Below are 6942 nucleotides of genomic sequence, written 5' to 3'. Positions count from 1 at the left end.
GTGGTGGATAACCGGATGTGTTGGGGCAGAGAATTTCAGAGGATGGGAGATATTCGGGAGAAGTCTTGGAGGCGATTGGGTGAGGAGCGAATAAGCGTGGAGGAGAGAAGGAGGTCTTGGGAGGACCGGAGATTACGTGAGGGAAGAAATTGAGAGATTAGTTCAGAAATATACGGAGGAGAAAGGTTAAGGATGGCTTTGTAGGTCAGTGTTAGTAGTTTAAACTGGATACGCTGGGAAATTGAGAGCCAGTGAAGGGATTTGCAAAGAGGGGAAGCAGGAGTGTAGCGAGGAGAGAGATTAATTAGTCGGGCAGCAGAGTCAGGCCGGGATCACACATGTCAGAAACACGTCCGTGTCTCGCATGTGAAACCCAAGCTCTGGCGCCGGCACTCCAGAGCGGAGCGTGCGGCCGCATAGGAACACATGGAGCCGCACGCTCCGCTCCCAAGTGCCGGCGCCAGAGCTTGGGTTTCACATGCGAGACACGGACGTGTTTCTCGCATGTGTGATCCCGGCCTTAAGGATGGACTGGAGGGGTGCGAGAGTGTTAGAAGGTAGGCCACAGAGAAGGATGTTGCAGTAGTCTAGGCGGGAGATGATTAGGGCACGCACAAGCATTTTGTTAGTGAGGGTTGAGGAAAGGACGAATTCTGGAAATATTTTTGAGCTGGAGGTGACATGAGGTGGCAAGAGCTTGGATGTGCGGTTTGAAGGACAGGGCAGAGTCAAGGGTTTCTACGAGGCAGTGGATTTTGGGGACAGGGGAAAGTGTGATTTCATTTATTTTGATAGATAGATCAGGTAGGGAAGATATACGAGATGCATGAAAGATGATGAGTTCAGATTTGTCCACATTGAGCTTGAGGAAGCGAGAGGAGAAGAAGGAGGATATGGCTGATAGACACTCTGGGATTTTGGTGAGCAGAGAGGTGACGTCTGGGCCAGAGAGGTAGATCTGAGTGTCATCGGCATATAGATAGTACTGGAAGCCATAGGACCTTATCCTAGACAGAGGGTATAGATTGAGAAGAGTAAGGGTCCTAGGACAGAGCCTTGGGGGACACCAACAGAGAGGGGGCGAGGTGAAGAGGTAGTGTGGGAGTAGGAAATGCTAAATGTGCGGTTGGTAAGGTATGAGGAGATCCAAGATAGGGCAAGATCTTTGTCACCAAAGGAAGAGAGGATCTGTAGTAGGAGGCAGTGGTCAACTGTGTCGAAGGCAGAGGACAGGACTAGGAGGAGGAGTGTAGATAATTATCTGTTAGCTTTGGCTCTAAGTAAGTCATTAGTAATTTTGGTCAGGGCAGTCTCAGTGGAATGGTGGGGACAGAAGTCAGATCGTAGGTTGTCGAAAAGAGAGTTAGATGCAAAGTGAGAGGAAGGTTGAGCGTGATCTCAACTCAAGAGCTGGAACCATGATGTAGCAGAGTTTGTAAAATAATGTAGTAGAGTGGAAACACAATGTAGCTGAGTTGGCATAATGATATAGCAGAGTTTGTACCATAATGTAGCAGAGTTGGAACGATAATGTAGCAGAGTGGAATCACAGTGTAGCAGAGATGGCAAACTGACTGATGTAGCAAAATTCGAACCACCCTAAAGCAGAGTGGAGCCACAGTGTTGCAGAGTGGGCACAATGATGTAGCAGAATTGGATAATAATGTCGCAGAGTTGAACACAGGATGTAACAGAGTAGAAAATTTTTTAGAAAATTAGAATTGTGTAGCAGCAGCGCGGAACCACAACATAGAAGAGGTGAAAGCATCTTGTAGCAGAGTAGATACAGGATGCAACAGAATTGGCACAATGACAAAAGATATTCTGTGAAATGACAGAATGTTAATGATGGAACAAAGGTACATGAGTAACGCGCTCATCAGTGGGGGATTAATACTCAGCACTCCCACCTATAAGACGCCAGATGTAAGCATAGTGATGGCGCCGTACATCACCGCTGCCTAGTGGCCATTCTTGGGTACTGCAGATCAGGTCCATTCCTTTTAATAAAGCCGATCTGCACATAAGATATTAATATATATTTATAATATTTATATATGAAACAGCGTAAAGCGGGGTGTTGCTCTCATTGGCTAGATTTCAAAATGTATTTTACTGCCTGATTGGTTGACATGGGCCCCACCCCTGCTTTCCTCAGGTACTGGCTCTCCTGAATGGCTGGAGCTATGCGGATGTGTTTGACATGGTGGCATCACCGCAGTTCTTGTTGGGGTATAAAAGTCGCCATGTTTGGAATGAAAGGCTCAGTCTGATTTTCCACCTTATTTGCCAGTAAATAAAAGCTCATTGTTTTAGTCTTTCGTTAACGTTGCAAACAAGGCAACGGGGCTTATAAAGTTTGCATTTTATTGCCACAATCACGTTGTTGCGACCGCCTGCCATGCAAAATAGTTTCACTCTAAGGAAATTTTACCCATTTTATGGAACGTGAACCAAGTAAATGAGAAAAGAGGAACAGCCGTCACATTTAGTGTTTTTCTTTTTGCAAGTTTTTCAAAAGATTAATATTCTTACGAACCTTTGTAAATTACAACATCTGTGTTACAAAAACAAAGATAAACTCTAAAGAATGAGTCTGACATTCAGTGTCTCATATTCAGTATTTCTTCCCACTCTCGTTCTGTGTGGTGTCGGCTATCGTTCATTATTTATTCAATGTCCTGTAACGCCTAAGGGGGGTACTAGAGAAGAAGCCATGCAAAATAAGAAGTGCTTCCAGGACAGTGCAAGCTCAGTCTCCCATATAGTCACTGTGTGCCTCCTTGTCTAATTAATGACCTTAACCCTTATCCGGCTGAATAGGTACAATTGTAACTATTCCGTTTTAAAATTGCAATAACTTTTTTTTGAAAAGACGTAGAGGGCTGACATTTCGTGACATCTCTACATTTTTGGTCCAGAATATATTGGCCAAATTTCAATAAAATATCTCCACCCGCTTCCGAGATAAGGGGTCGAGATCTTTTTGCATCCATAACAAGCTGCATAGGTACAAATGTACCTCATATATTTTGAATGAAGATAATGCAAGGGAAAAAGCATAAATTTTTTTTTAATGATAATGCTATTTAACTATTATAAACAAGTAAAAAACTGTTCATTTACATTATAAAAGAAAATGTAAGAAACTTTTTTTTATTGATTTTCTTTGCAAGTAATGCATGTTGGCTTTGCTACAGAGTGTTCATCGCAAATGGGTTTCACACAAACCACACAAGACTTTCTAGTCTTGCGTTGTTTTCGCCTCAGGTCTCTGCAGACATAGCAACTACCAACAACAGGGGAGGGTCCACGACTACCATGAGGTATTTTGGGGCCAGCTGCTGGCTGCGATGCTACCACAATGCATCGTCCAAGCACCATTTCTACTGCACCTCGAAGAAAATGGTTTCTCATTATCATTTTGTTTGTACTACGATCTTCAATTGCAATCATACACAGCTGATTTGCGAGATCTTTCAGGAACTTTCTTCGTTGATCCTTTGCCCTGAAGCTTGGATTGTGTTCTCTGTAGATGATGTAGGATGCTAACCCACTGACATCAATCATATTGTAGAAAAATGCCAAAGTCCAACGTGATGTTCGTCGTTTCACAGTGTACTCTCCCAACATTTTATCCATAACATCAACGCCACCTTTTGTTATGTTGTAGTATTTTATTATCTCTGGCTTGGCTGCTAGTGTCTCTTCAACTTCTCCCGTCATGTGCATAGATGATAGAAGCACGACTGATTTGTTCTTCTTTGGTACATATGAACAGACTGTTGCATCATGATTGTAGGCAAAATTTGTCGAGTATACAGGCCTTTCTTTGGCAGGCTGCATGTTGTTAGGTAGGAACCTTTTGTTTTTTCTCACTGTACCAACTAGTGTCATGTTCCAGGAGTTCAATACCTTAGCTAGTTCCATGGTTGTAAAGAAGTTATCGGTGGTGACATTTCTTCCAGAGCCTTTATACGAGCTCACTAGGTCCAATACTGTTCGTTCTCCAATGTTTACTTGTCGAGGACCATCAGTTGGTTTCCCAGTGTAGAGCTGACCTTGTAAAGGGTAGGCATTTGATGAGTCACAAGCCCAGAAAATCTTTATGCCATATTTAGCTGGTTTTGAAGGTATATACTGGGTAAATTTAGTATGACCTCTAAATGGAAATAATTGCTCGTCGACGGTGATACAATGATATGGCTTGTAGGCTCTCTCCAGATTACTGTTCAGCATTGTCCAGATGTCCCGTATTGGTGCAGCTTTATCTGTTTGCACACGTTCTGCACGTGTATTTTCGTTGTCAAACCTGATAAATCTGAGTATCATCTTGAAGCGGTCACGAGACATGGCTGCACGTATAAGAGGCAGAGCAGCAACATTCCACATTTCCTCCAGATTCTCTTTGTTGGCTCTGTGCACACCAGCAGCAATCAGTATGCCCAAAAATGCATGAAGTTCAGTTTCAGTAAATTGCTTGAATGTTTTTTGTGGTGGCCGTTTGGAAGAATCAGGAAAACGTTGTACCAGTTCGTTGTTGTAAGCATCACAAACTCTCTTGGCCTTTCGATTCGTTTCCCGTAATATGATGTCACACATCTCGGGAGTCATGATGGACTTGAATAGCTCTTTTGCTGTATATAGGTTGCTGATTGCTGCAGGGCCACCTCTTTGTCGTAGGACATTACGAGATTTTGTTTGTGCATTTGGCAGTGGATTACTGCACCATTGAGTTTCATCCTTAGCAGTCCAAATGTCGCCTGCACTTTGAGGCACAGAATCATCCTCAACACTTTCGTCTGATTCGTATTCATTTTCATGCTCTATGACCATTTCTTGTTCAATGTCTGAATCTTCTTCAGTAACATCCACTTGTGGTACATAGTTTTCATCATCAGATGGAACATATGGTTCATCCTCATGCTCAGAATCAGATTCTTCTAGCATTCGCATTATTTCATCAGACGTAAATCTGTAAATATGAAAAAATGTAAAATAAATAATTTTCCGAAATACTACATTATTGGCTTTTCACAAAATTATACTAACCTGCAAACACGTTTTCTTGGATTATGGCGGAAACTAGATCCAGCATTACTATCACTCATGATGACTTGCTAGATGAATTTTGGCTTCGTATTTTGTGCTGAATATAAATAAAACATCGTAAAACAATATGTAGATACTAATTATTATCCATTTTTCGTATAAAAATTATACCTATAGTGATAAGTTTCATACAAAATATATGTAAGCCAAGTCCAGGCTGAAAGACAATTTGACTGTTCTGTCCCCACATAATGAGAATAAAGGTATAACTGGCTGTTAGATGCTGTGAGACTTTCCTACCTTCGTTTCCAAGAAATTGAAGACTTCACAAGCCTAGAAATGTGTGCTCACAGCAATGAGATGAACAGCAAAATGGCTAATGAGAGGAGGGAGGCAGGAAGACAAGTAGAAGCCACTCCCAGTTTGAATTAACTTAATTGACAGCAACATAAGTGACCAGTAACAACACTGAACAATAGATATCAGCATAACATTTGTAGCTGAATGAACTTTAGTTTCTGAAACCAAGTAAAGTCTTCCCACAGTGGAGGTATATGTGAAGGTACAATTGTACCTATGCAGCCTGTTAAGGTTGTAAAATTATGCAGCCTGACAAGGGTTAAAAGGGAATGTGTCATCAGATTATGAACCATTCGTTAAATCAGATTTCTTTTTTTTAATGCAGGTATTGTTTATACATCTTTGGGAAAACGTTTTTTTACATATCAATTCTGAATTAGAAAAAAAAATAGAAATCTTGCCATTTTCACATTGAGTATCGGGGCTTTAATTAGACTCCAACTTTCTGTTGCTTTGTTACATGCACATGCACATTAGCCGCAATGGTCACATGTCAAACTTATATTTTGTACTAAAGTGTCTAATGAGCGTGTGCAAAAGTTTATTATTAAAGGGGGCAGGATGAATTGTGACATCGCCGCTTATTATTGGTGGAGCCTGTGTTATTGGCTGTGTATAGGGGTGTTATCGGCCATTGTAATTCTGCCGGTGATGATAATGAGGCTGCTGAAAGCTTATTCTGAAAGGACAGAATTTCCATTTTTTGTCCAGGGTCTAGAGGGCATTAATACCCTTCTTCATGCTCCTAGGATTTTACCAGAAATTGGCAGCCATGTAGCGAAGAGCAATTGCACGATTCTCCACTATGCTATAAAAAAAAATTTGGAAACTGATTTTAGACATATATTTCCCAAATGATCCTGTAACATTCATATAAACAGCAGCAAAAATGTAAAGGGAACTCTTACTGTCGCTCTTATTAATTCTCGTCTGGACTATTTTAACTCTCTACTAATCGGTCTCCCTCTTACTAAACGCTCCCCTCTCCAAACCGTCTTCAATGCTGCAGCCAGGATCATTTGCCTTTCCAGCTGTTACACCGATGACTCCACACTGTGCCAGTCGTTACACTGGTTACCCATCCGCTACAGAATCCAGTATAAAGTCATCTCTCTCACCCACAAATCTCTCCACTGTTCAATACCTCTCTTTCTCTCGGTCTATAACTCTGCATTCTGCAAACTGATTTAAGAATAACATCCTCAATAATCCGAACCTCCCAAGACTTCTCTTGTGCTGCACCAATTATTTGGAATGCATTACCCAGGACAATTCTATTAATTCATCTCACTTATGTAACAATTTTGCTCTTCCAAAAATGTTCTTCCAAGTCTGGTCCCTCATTAATAAAGGCAGAACGAGACAATCACATTTACACATCGGATCCTGCTTTATCTCATTCAGATAATTATTGATATAATTTAATTACAAGCCGTGTTTACAGATACTCATCGATAATTAGATACAATGGCCTATAAAGACTATCTGTGGAGATGGAGCACCAAAAGTAGAGGCAACAATGTCAACACA

The sequence above is a fragment of the Ranitomeya imitator genome, chromosome 10, assembly GCF_032444005.1.
Source record: "Ranitomeya imitator isolate aRanImi1 chromosome 10, aRanImi1.pri, whole genome shotgun sequence".
Taxonomy (NCBI): Eukaryota; Metazoa; Chordata; class Amphibia; order Anura; family Dendrobatidae; genus Ranitomeya; species Ranitomeya imitator.
The sequence above is the reverse complement of the archived record's forward strand: the minus strand, read 5'-3'. Positions refer to the sequence as shown.